The sequence below is a fragment of the Myotis davidii genome, unplaced genomic scaffold, assembly GCF_000327345.1.
Source record: "Myotis davidii unplaced genomic scaffold, ASM32734v1 scaffold196, whole genome shotgun sequence".
Taxonomy (NCBI): domain Eukaryota; kingdom Metazoa; phylum Chordata; class Mammalia; order Chiroptera; family Vespertilionidae; genus Myotis; species Myotis davidii.
In genome coordinates this window covers 2,353,903-2,367,275 of record NW_006288258.1, presented here as the reverse complement: position 1 = coordinate 2,367,275, position 13,373 = coordinate 2,353,903, and positions in this window count along the sequence as shown.

The window sequence follows — 13,373 nt, the reverse complement described above, 5'->3', positions numbered from 1 at the left end:
TTGACTGGAATCAAACCTGGGACCCTTCAGTCCATGGGCTAATGCTCTATCCACTGAGCAAAACAGGCTGTAGCTTAATTCATTTACTTTTAATCTTTAAGTGTCTTTATATTTAAAGTGGATTTTATTTTTGATTCACCCTCATAATCTGTCTTTTAATTGGTGCATTTATGCCACTGAATTTCAGAGTGCTTACTGATAGAGTTACTACCATATTGGGCGGCTTCTGGGGCTTTCGGGGCACACCAGCGGCCCCGAGACCAATCCAGTCCCCGGCGGCAGGCAGGAGGCTCCAGGGGCTTGCGGGGAGGGCCTGCCTGCTGCCCGGGACCAGATTCAGTCCCGGGCGGCCGGTAAGTGGCTTCTGTCATTGCCCACGGGGGCCTCGATGGCGGCTAGTGCTGGCACCTCATGCTGTCCCACCCTGCCTGCAGTAAGCAAATTAGCCGCCATCTTTGTTAAGGGTTAATTTGCATAGCTCGCTGATTAGCCAATGGGGGCGTAGTAAAGGTACGGTCAATTACCATGTTTGGCTATTATTAGATAGGATTGAAATCTAGTTGACGCCTATTTATTTAAAAACAGGGAGGGTGTAATAGAATCAGTGGAAGACAGGTGTTGGAAAGGACCCAAGAAGACACCTAAAAAAAGAAAAAAAGTGGCTTTGACCATGAATCACAACAAAAAATACATTTTACCTTGTGATCCAATGTATATGTGTAAACACACACACACACACACAACTTAAACATGTTTCAAAAAACAATAATTTGGGATGAAGTAGGGGAATGGGTGGAAAAGGTTAAGGGATTAAGAAGTACAAATTGGTAGTTACAAAATGGTCACAGGAATGTAAAGTGCAACAGGGAACATAGTCAATAATATTGTGGTAACTATGTATGGTACTAGGTGGGTATGAAAGTTATTTGGGGGATCACATAGTAAGTTATATAAATATCTGACCACAATGTCATACACTGGAAATTAATATAATACTGAATATCAACTATAATTGAAAAATAAAAATTTAAAGAGAATTCTTCATAAAAAAGAAACGAATTATCCTTACTATGGGCTATGCACTTTTAACTATTTTTTCTAATTTATTCTGTTTCACCTAATAGTGTGAAGAACACAAACCAATACTAATACTAATAAACCAATACTAATCTCATTTTACAAATGGGGAAACTGTTGCAGGAGGTGTGATTCTCCCAAAGAGAAGCAGTCTGCTACTCACAGACCTCTGACCTCTCATCTCCCAGGACAGAATCTTTCCTAGGAAAAGAACTCAGGATGAAATTTTTAAAAACTCAGGTTTAGTGCTAGTTCTTCCATTTTCAGTTGTGTGGGATATCTTAAATTTTACTAGAAGGGGGTGAAAACAAAAATAAACAACAAGATACTGCTGTGTGACCCTGAACGAACATGTATCCTGTTCTCTGCTTTATAAGTTTCCACACACACACCTCACAGTACCTCAACTACTGATGACTACCCTACTTGGTCCCTCTAAGTGTTAAATGATATAATTCATGCTTTTAAAACAATATATACTACTACCCATTAAATATCCCTACCTAACATCTTTTTTGATTGCTATAGTTCAATTTTCCCATCAATAGGTGCATACCCTATCATTAATTTTGATATGAATGAATGATGTCACCAAATAGTCAATAGTATTTTATATGCATGAAGAAACCTTCTAACGTCATTATTTTCTTGATCTGGCAACAGTCATGGGAAATGTGAGGGTTAGTTCTTGTTCTCTGTTTATTCATCACCTTAGAAATGTTCTGTGATTGCTCAAGTTTTCATATTTAATATATAGTAGAGTTAGAACTAAAGTCTACCTCATAAGTTCTAAACTCATGCTCTCCCATAGTATACATAAAGATAACAGTCAGGGGCACTTAGAATTAAGTTCTCTGTTGGAATGAATCGCCCCTGACTGGGGAGTGTAGTACAGCTGATGCTGCCCCCTTACAAAGCTTGTGGCACCTTCTCAATGAATAAAGAATATTCACCATCTGTGATATAAACACAACAAAACTCTGCTGTGGCCTTCAAAGATCTAGTGTGAAACTATTCTTTGAACACAGTGCATATCTATTCTCACAGATTAGGAACACATTTTGATAAAATTTGTTTATTGATTAAAAGGTACCCTTTCATTCTGCATTGATTTTCAGTGGCATGTTGTCTCATGGATGGGGTCACGCTGACAATTTGACTGAATTATCTTGCATGAGCATCCAAGACAGCGAGTCAAAATGGAAGTTCACGACTTCCCACAGAGCTGAAGCTGTACTGACATCTGGTTTCTTTCCAGTTCTCACTTCCCACCTCCCCACCATCACAGCCAGCAGAGCCACTGCAGTGCTGGCTGCTGTGCAAAGCTCTGTAGCTTTAGAAGAGCAGAAGGAGGAGGAGGAGACAAGCTGAGACCATTTAAGAGACCCAAGCCCAGGGACATGTTCCGAGGCAGGGAAACCGTGCCGGATATTGAGGTCCTTTTGTAGTGACCAACTGTCCCACTGTGCCTGAGCCTGAGAGGTTTCCCTGGACACGGGGCTCCCAGTGCTAACCCTGGAAAAGTCCCTGACAGACCGGGATATGTTGGACATCTGAGGCCCTCCCTAGGTCTCTAAAACAATGCGGAATATTTCGTTTGGCTTTGTCATATTCCTGATATTTCAAAAACCTAGCATTAGTTTTCTTTAACAGTAAAAATAGATGAACAGGCAAATAGAACCTGGGATGTTCAAGGGGTTAAAAATGAATTTTTTTAAATTTATGTCTCTGTCCCTAAAAGACATCTGGGTTCAATTCTGATCAAGGGCACTTAACTTGGTTGCAGGCTCCTCCCTGGCCCATGGCCTGGTTGTGCTCATGCAGGAGGCACCCAATCTACGTGTTTCTCTAACATTGATATTTCTCTCTGTTTTTTCAACGGAAAAATATCCTCAGGTGAAGATTAAAGACAAAAACAAAAACAAAAACAAAAACTGAAGTAATTGGAGCTATGGGCACATCATATCTTACAGGAAGAAAGCCTCTCTCTTTACTCACCTTTCTAAAGTAGAAGTATGGGGGCCAAAGGGGGAACAAGGTGGCAAAGGGCACTGTGTCCTGGGGAGATAGCAAAAGGGAACTAGGAAAGATAAGCATAACCTATTTCAAAAAAATCTCCTCAGGGCAATCATCCCTCCAGAATCTGTAAGGAAACATTCTATAGAGATCACATGCACTACCCCTGTTGTATTTAGCCTATTTTTTCACCTCCATATTTGTCCCATGAATCCCTGCTCTGAGTACCCCAAACCAAGGCTAGGAACGTATGTGCCAGTCATGGGAATTTAGCAATGACTAAAACACAGTCCTTTCTTCGTGGAGTTTACAATCTAGGGTGAAGGTGAGGCAAGCAATCCATAAAGCAAACTGGCAAAGTTTACAGCACATTGGATCCTTATAAGTGCCTTTGAGAAAGACAAAGCCAAGAAAGTGGTTGGGAAATTAAAGGGTTTCATGTCCATGAAAATCTCACCAAGGAGGCACAATGTAAAAGCAAATACATCAAATAGAATGCCTTAAAAATTGGGACATTCTAGCTGCATATTATTTTTGAGATTTAATTTTGTAGAGCTAGTAGATAAGGGCAAAGGAACGCTTTGCTTCTAAGTCAATACATAATCAAGGAAGAATACTGAACACAACTGGAAAAAGTTAGAAACTGACAGAAGGATCAAGCTTCCTTATACTTGCACGACTCTATTACTGCCATTGTATTTCATTTTCATTTGTTTGTTTGGAATTGACCAGAGAAATACTAGAATCTGCTACTTGACTGCACCCCCAGGCACTGTATTTTATAAAGAGATTTCTATGAGTAAGCCAGAGTCCAGCACATAAACTAGGGTTTCTCTTGACACAATTCATCTCATACTTTTGTTTCAGCACAAAGTAGACATCCTTCAACCCAAGTTATAGGAGTTCGCAGCCTGAGGCACTGAATTGCATTGGACATAAAAGCCCTCATTCAAAAATAAGTTATTTAAACATTCTGTTATAGCTGCATGGAATTTATCTATGAAAGAGGTGAGTAGGTCCTACATCAGCAAGTCCTGGTTTTTCTGCACACTCCATAAACCACTGACAAATACAATATTTTAAATGTGAAAGCCAGCATCTGTTGTTTTTCAGAAATTTGATACTGTAATGACACTGTCCTTTCAAATTATAAAAATGTTCTTTTTGAATAAGAGAGGCACTCTAAATACTATTTGGCACTTGAGGTAGATTTTTATTTTGCTAAATTGAATAGACATTGATATTTACCACCATTATTATAGCACAAGTGCTCCTATTATCTAAAGTAAAGGCGCCATTTTAAGAAATTGCTTTTCCTGTGTTGTTTTGGCTTCTGATTCTTCTGAGTGGATGATAAAGGTAAGGAAGCAGATCTGGGTTTGTATCACAAATATCCATGTGATATGAATTATAAGAAAATATTAAATTAGTTTGTTATATTTGATAACACAATAATTAATTATTTTTGCAAACACCCAATAAAGTATACTGACTACAGAACCTTCTAATTTCTGGAAACCAACAATGGCGGAACAGATATGTCCACCTCATGAGCATCATTCTGGAAGGCTCTATTTGAAGGCCCTACATCAACATTTGGTATAAATTTGAAAGCTACAGAGTACTTTGAGCCTAGCAGATGTAGATTGACCTTCCACAGGACTTCATTGGGAGGTTCTGTTGTTAGGCCAATCTGATTGAGATGTGGCACAGAAAGGACTGGCCTGGTGTTGCCTAAACTTAGGTTCTCACTGTTGAGCTGAAGCACTCAGTAAAATTATAATATTGGCATGACCATTAATTCTCTTCACAAGGTGTTGACTTGGTGGGTTGCTTTGCCTAGCTATCAGCCTCAGCACTTAATAAGATAACAAAAAGAATAGGTCTAAGTTTGAGGAAGCTAAATGATAAAAATCAATTTAATTTATGATCATCTCCTTCCAGTGAACATTTTGATTTCTTAATGACTTTTTCTTTCAAAAAATGGGATAGGGTCACTGTTGTTAAAGTCCATGATATATATATATCCGTCATGGAACGAATTAAACTCGTAAGTCAAGGCCCCCGGGCCTTGACTTACGAGTTTAATTTATCAAGTGCCCACTGTGTGTGTGTGTGTGTGTGTGTGTGTGTGTGTATAAAATTTTTTATTGTTTAAAGTATTACAATGTCTCCTTTTCCCCCCATTGACTTCTCCCCAGATGCTCTCACGCCCCAGTACACGCCCCTCACCCCCCTGCTGTCTGTGCCCATTGGCTATGCTCATATGCATGCATACAAATCCTTTGGTTGATCTCTTACCACTCCACCTCCCCTGCCTTTCTTTTTAGGTTGGATGGTCTGTTCAATGCTTCTATGTCTCTGGCTCTATTTTTATTTTTTTTAACCACTGGTAGCCCTTTATCGTGATTACTTCTTTCCATTTCTGTGTGTCACTGTCTTTTTCTTTATCTGTCTTTTTTCTTCTATTTATTCATCAGTTTAGATTTCCTATATTGTCATAGAATCAATTTTAATAATTTTATTTGCACATAATTTTTCATTTCATCAAGCTTTCACCATTGTTAACAATTGGGTGTACATGACATATGTTTTTTAATAGTGGTTAAGGGGCTGGCAGCCACGGTATGGAAAATGCTGAAGAAACAGATTTGGGTTATGAACCATCTACAAGGAATGTTTACAAAATCTTAGTAGGAACTGCATGACCCTTACTGAAGTTGCAAAAATAAGTATTCTTTCCTGTAGCTTCACAGCTCAACCTTTTTAGGTAGATTTTGAGTGAGGCCTCTTTTAGCACTTCCAATAAAACTGTCCACTTATCTATTCTTTGCTCTCAATATATATTTGTCTTTATTCTAAGCCATTCTGTAAAATGACACTAATAATCCTGATTGGATTTTGGTACTCTCTTATGAAAGCTGCTTAGGCAAACAGCAATAAAATATATAAATTAGACCTTATTTGTTTCATAAAAATATTAACTAGGTGTGAATTCTTGGCCTGTGGATATTTATTATTGCTGTCTCATTCTTTTTGGGGATGGATTTGCAATCTTGACTTTTCACAAGTCTTAAATGGATATTTATATAAGAAATATTTACTATCTATAAGTTATATCCTACTTAAACCAAATTTCATAATATTGTTATAATATTCAAGCCCCTGTAGTGAAGCAGAAAGAGAATGAGATGTGGGGCCCAAGTTTCCCATCTGTTTAACATGGAAACAAAGTTATTTACTATCAAAGTGAACCTGGGAGTTAGTCAATCAGGTTTTCTCCTCCAACTACTGAAGGAAGGGAGTAATGGAAAGATTGCTGACATTCTACAACCCTATCATGACATTCCAGGAAGAAACTGCTCTAAGCATGGGTGACCTGTCCAGTGTTAGGCTGGAATATCACTTTTCATGTAGGCCCTGTGCCTCTCACATCTAAACTATGTTTAGCAAAAACGAACAATGATGGATGTAAGATTTTTAGTGAGAGAGTGTGTAGGAGCAGTTACAGTCTATAATTCATGAGCTATGACCAATGATATTCATAGAGAATATGGTAAAGGTAAATCAGAGATGGTAAAAAAAAAAAACATTAAAAATGGACAGAGAGAGAACAAGAGACACTCAGCTAAGTGATATAAAATAATAAGGAGGACAAGAGGCCTGATGGATGCAGTACAAGCAAGTTTAGTGCATAAGGATGATAGTGAATAATTAAAGTTTGGGATATGGCATATTGTAACATTTACTTCCCAATAAGCAATATTATGACACCTGACAACAATAATCCTAAATAATAAAGAGCTAATATGCAAATGGTCATCACGCCCTCGTGCCCTCATGCCCTCGTGCCCTTGTGCCCTCATGCCGGGGCCAGGGGACCTGAGGCCACACCCCTTACACCAGTGCCGGGGCCGGGGTACCTGAGGCAGGGCCAGGGAACCAGAGGCCATGCCCTGGCCCCAGCGCCGGGGCCTGGGGACGTGAGGGCACTGCCCCTGCCCCGGCAGGGCTTGATGGGAGACCTGAGACTGCACCCCCTACCCTGTGGGGCTTGAGAGTGGTTGGGCCGGCCGGGACTGGGTCTCACGTGATTTCGAGGCATGCCCCAGACTCTGACAGGAAGGAGATTTTCATATACATTTACTCATTTTCTTTCATCTCTGACACTTCTATTATAGAGAAAGGGCAAATAGCAATATTAAAATATTTCCTCTAATTAATTCCCTTTTAATGTACATGAATTTCGTGCACTGAGCCACTACTAGTCTATATATATAAAAGCCTAAGTGAAGTTACGAACGAATGACCAGAATGATTGGTTGACCAGTCGCTATGATGCACACTGACCACCAGGGGACAGCAATGCAGGAGCTGCCCTCTGGTGGTCAGTGCACTTGCACAGCCAACCTCCCGTGGCCCCTCCCCCTTCTGGCTGGCCAACCTACCATGGTTCCTCCCCCTGGGTTCCAATGGGGGCGGGGGGAGGCAGGCCAACCTCCTGTAGTCCCTGGTCCCTTCCTCCCCGGCCAGCCAACCTCCCACAGTTCCTCCCGCTGCTGGCCGGCATCCTCCCCATAGGCCTCAATTGCCAGTCAGGACTCTAGTTTTTTAGAAAGGTACATCAATTATGTTCATTCCAATTATTAAAAATAAATGAAAAATTGACTTCTTTATTACTTTCTTGACCACTTCAACTTCTTAAAATATCATTTTCAAACTTAAGCCAAATATTTTTCATGTGAAATATAAAATAAAAAGTGTTTGATGGATAATTTTTAATTTTTTAGTTGGTAGATAAATGTTTTAAATCCAGGTATTAATATTCAAATGATAGTTTAAATATGTTCTTTAATAATGTGCTGTCTGACAACCAGATATGAGAGTATCAATAATGAATAGAATGAATCTTAGAGCAAAGCATTGGATAAAGTACCTTCCTTAGGTGGACATACTCCCACTAACCATTTATTGATCTAGAATGTAGGCATTTTAAAATTTAGATGTGAGAAATAAAGAAGAAATTTTAAAATGTACTTTTACATTTAAATTTTCTTGGTATCAAGCATTTTTGGAGATGGGATACAGGAGACAAATAAAATTATACAAAACACTACCATGGCAGAAATGCATTACCAAAATGGGCATTAATACTACCTAAAAATATACTTAAACAACGGATGTGGCATATGGCCTGTGAAGAAAGTAGAAGGCTGATTGTTCACGCTCTGTCCTTGTAAACAAATTATACTTTTGAGACTCCTGGGAATGATTGAAATCCAACAACAAAGAAAGTGATGTATCCCTCACTTTTTATATGTCATACTTGACATAAAATGCATGTATTAAAAAAATGAATGATTACCTAGGATATTTTATTAGCCAGTGTCTCAACATGTAGTCAGTTATATATATTATGCATGTATAATAATAAGTTTTCTTACTATTAAAAATATTTAGGTTCAGGGACCAACTTAATTATAGAAACATATTTTATTAGGGCCCTTAGGGAACTAAGTCTTTGATTTATTTGCCTGTCACACTATTCTGCTCTCTGGACACCAATCTAAAGAAACCATATTACCTGAACTTTTTAAAGATTATAAGATGGCAGCTTCTTTAAAGGTTATTCACGATCAGTATGTAAAAATGCACTTCAGTGCTGATATTGGCCTAATTTGCCATTTTCGTTGTTGTTTATCATATATTAAGGTTGATTAGAACAAAATAATATGAGAATAATATACTATACTACAATTTCTTTCTTAGCTGTGGTTTTGCTATTTGTATGTTTGCCTAATATAATATTACATCATTATATAGCAATTATGTATTTAACTATCTCCTTCACCAGTCTTAATATCCTTGAGGGCAAAGAAACTTAGTGGGGTACAGATTCTATATTTTTAGTATCCATAACAACATGGGGCTGAGAAAGATAGAAACCACAGCCAGGTGGGTAGAACAAAAGATTTGTCTAAGCCTCAATGTACTTTTTAAAAATTCAAGGGGCAAATCTAAAAATAGGTCTTTTATTCTACTGATGCTTTAGATGAGAAAAGTAGTACCTTAAATTAAGCATATCTTATTCATTGTTTACTTGTTTGAATGTGTGAATGGTGCATTTCTGTAAGGTATTCCATAATTGAAACAAACTTTGCTCTATTATTCCAAATTTGGGAGATTGTACTTTATAATTCCCCTTTAGGGTTAATTTAGATAGGAATTTCCTTCACATTGTGTTTTTATTCTTCATATAGTTATAAATTACAAATAATACGTCATCTAGATTTTTAAAGCACTCATCAGTATCTGTTTACAGTTAATGATTTTCCAACTCTTGTTCAATTATGTCATCATCAGATGTTTTTTTAAATGTGGAAGCATTGATAAGTGATTATTTAAAAATTGCAAAGGATCATTTCAAAGCCATGAACAACTATAGGTATGGTTACCATAGAAATGGTGAAACCAATCTGAATTTATATTGGAATTTTCATGAAGTTTTTGGTATATTTTTGGGAAGAATCAAGGGTAAAAATGGTGAGGGAGTAGAAATGGACATCTGATAAGTCAAGCAATTGCAATTGTAGCATTAGAAAGACTAGTTTTATATGGTGTTCATGAGTAAAATAAAGTATCATAAGAAGTACTTAATGAATGTACTGCCTTGTAACACTCCACAAGGCATATTTTGTGCTCTCTCCAGCATGGCTTTCTTCTCTACAGGTATTTCAAAATGCTGAGAGTTAATAAAACACAACTGCTTCTGATCGGGTATGTTTATACAAAACAGTTGGTTATGGAAAACACCACTGGCTCGGCTGACTCAAATGTGTCTAGATTTTTCAGGTAATTAAACACAGATGAGAATTGATGACTACTGAGATTTTCTAAACTTTTTCCTAGTTCTCTTAACCGTGACAGCCTATAGATGTGAGGGAACATGTTACTTACAGAGTATTTATATGTGAAAAGATAAAGTTCTTTTTGTTCCCAAACATTCTGCAACTCAGTTATGTTGATGAGTCTCCTACTCTGAGAATTCATCAACCACTTAATGGTTCAGTTTCAGCTCAGACTGGTACTGTGATATGATTACAGGAATTTGCTTCAGGTTTGTCTTGATTTAATGTTCATTCAATTTAGTTTTACTCTCTCAAGCCATTAATATACTGAGTATTGGACTCTTCATGAAGTAATATCGAAAGTTTAGAAAGAACACTGTAATCCATGATACCTACAGGATTATGACCCCAATGGTGAGAGAAGTCAAACTTGTGACTTCTGAAGAGCTAGAAAGTGTAGTTCTTTTGTTTTAGAATTATTTTTCAAGTGCTACTTAATATGTAAAAATTGAAAAACTTAGTAGAATCAAGATGCTTCTTCTTAAGCTGTGTATATAACATTTTATCCTGTGGTTGATAAGCTTAAGCAAGTGACAATTGTTTCAATCAAAACATTACCTTACTGTTTTAAGATTTTTTTGCTTTTATTAAGTCTTTAATTTTTTTAGAGAAGTTTTAGTCTCACAGCAAAATTTAGTGCGTGGTACACATTTCCCACATACTCTGTCCCCACAGGTGCAAACCTTCAGCATTACCAGTGGTACAGTTGTTTCAATTGATGAACCTATGTTGACACATCATAATCACCAAAATCCACAGTTTACATTGTATTTCCATCTTGGGTTCTATTATACTGAGTTGTTTGTTTAGACAAATGTATAGTGACATGGATCCATCATTATGGTATCATATAGAGTATCTTTACTGCCTTAAAAATCCTCTGTGCTACATCTATTCATCTGCCCCCCGACAACTCCTTTTATTATGTCAATAGTTTTTCTTTGTCCAGAATGTCATAGAGTTGGAATCACACAGTATGTAGCCTTTTCTTATTGCTTTCTTTCACTTAGTAATATGCTTTTAAAGTTTCTGTATGTCTTTTCATGGTTTGATAGCTCATTTTTTCTTAGTGTTGAATAATATTCATAATATTCCATTGTTTGGATGTACCATAGTTTATTTATCCATTCGGCTACTGAAGCACAACTTGGATGCTTGCAAGTTTTGGCAATCATGAATAAAGATGCCATAACCATCATTGTATGCAGGTTACTTTGTTCATGACCCTGGTAGTTATAGATTCTTTTTTCATTTAGGGATTAAGTTTCTGAAATTTCCCATGACAGAAGAATTTGTGATTGAGGAAGCTAAAAACCAATATGATGATGATGAAACCCTCTATAACATGTAGGCCCAGGTTCTGAGAGAGATACAAATTACTTATGTGATCCTGGGCCAATCAATTAAAATCTTTGTGGCATGTTAAAAAAAAAAAATAAAAAAAAATAAAAACCAATAGCAAAATGATCAAAGTTCCATGATATAAGGTCATCTTAAGTTCATCAAAATTCTATAATAAAGAAAAAAAACAAAATAAAAACAATTAAATATATTAGCAAAATCATTCCAGAGCAAAGTAAAAACTCTTTTATGAGTTCTCTTCCCCTAAGATCTCTTAAGTTCAAACTTGTAAATTTATTTTATTTTGTACAGGTAAATGAATATTAAGAGACATTTATTTTCTGTCTCATTTCCCCCCCTTCCCAGTCTTAATGCCTAATCAAAATATGTTACAAAGCATATTTTTAAGGGCACTAATTACACTAACACTCCAGTATGCTCTATGAAAACTAGTATGAGGATTTCTATAGACTATATTCTTGTGGAATTTCTACAATATTATGTTAGAGACCAGAAGAAGATCTTCAGTATAAATAAACTCCTTTGACTTTTGTTTTAGCTTTGTACTTCATTAATTTGTTTGAAAAATAATTAATTTGTTGAGTGTGTGTGTGTGGTGTAACACATCTCCAAAAATCCTTTTATAACCTCTTTGGGGAAGTCTGTCTTAATGTACTGAATTATTATGAGTATGTACTAAATTATATTAATGTATCTCATGCAATTTCCAGAATAAATAAAGTGATGAGTATATGCTACTTTTAAAAATATGTCTTCTGGCTTCATTCTCTTTTCTCAGGATTATTTTGGCTAGTTTGGGTCTTTTCTGGTTCCATACAAATATGATAATATTTTGTTCTGTTTATTTAAAAAATGTCATTGGGATTTTTATGAATATTGTATCGAATCTATATGTTTCTTTGGGTAATATGCCCATTTAACTGTATTGTCATAAAAATATATAAAGAACCAATACAATTCAACACCAAACAAAAAATCCAATTAAAAATGAGCAGAGGACCTGAATAAATACTTCTCCCAAGAAGACATACAAATGCCCAACAGATATATGAAAAGATGCTCAACTTCACTATCTACTAGGGAAATGAAAATCAAAACTACCATGAAATACCACCTCACCCCTGTTAGAATGGCTATTATCAACAAGACAAGTAATAACAAGTAGTAGAGAGGTTGTGGAGAAAAAGGAACATTCACTCACTACTGATGGGAATGTAAACTAGTACAGCCACTATGGAACTTTCCTCAAAAATTTAAGAATAGAGTTACCATTTGCCCCAGCAACCCCTATTTTGGATAGTTACCTGAAAAACTTGAAAACATTCATTCGCAAAGATATATGCACCCCTATGTTCACGACAGCGATATTCACGGTGACCAAGACATGAAAACAACCAAAGTGTCCTTCAGTAGATGATTGGATAAAGAAGTACGGTGGTTATCAGAGGAAAGTGGGGTGGGTAAATGGTAAAGAGGACCAAATATATGGTGACAGAAGACGATTTGACTGGGTGGTGGGCACACAATGCAATATATAGATCATGTATCATATAAATGTACACTTGAAACCTATATAATTTTATTAATCAATGTCACCCCAATAAATTTAATTTAAGAAAAAGAGGTGACAATGTGGAAAAATTTCTTCAGAAAGAACATGAGATCTAAAGGTCAATATTAATGTCCTTCTAAATGTTAATGCATGACTTCAATATATAAATGAACTAATGTTATTAATATTAATTTAATTTTTCTTATAATATTCAAGACTTGGTGTGAACTGAGTTCCGCGTTTCCAGACTGGGAACAGCAGATCTTACAGAAATTCCCTGCCATCAGTGGGTATGTCTCACTTCCTCACTTCTCTCCCTTACTGGCTGTGTTCAGTGGACACTTCTTTAGTCACTGGGCCAGTCTCCTTCAGGAAAGGGGACCAGAGCTAGTTTTGAGGTTGCCAGAGCAACAGTTTATCTAACAGGAAGGCCTACCTCAGCTAATTCTCTGCTCTTT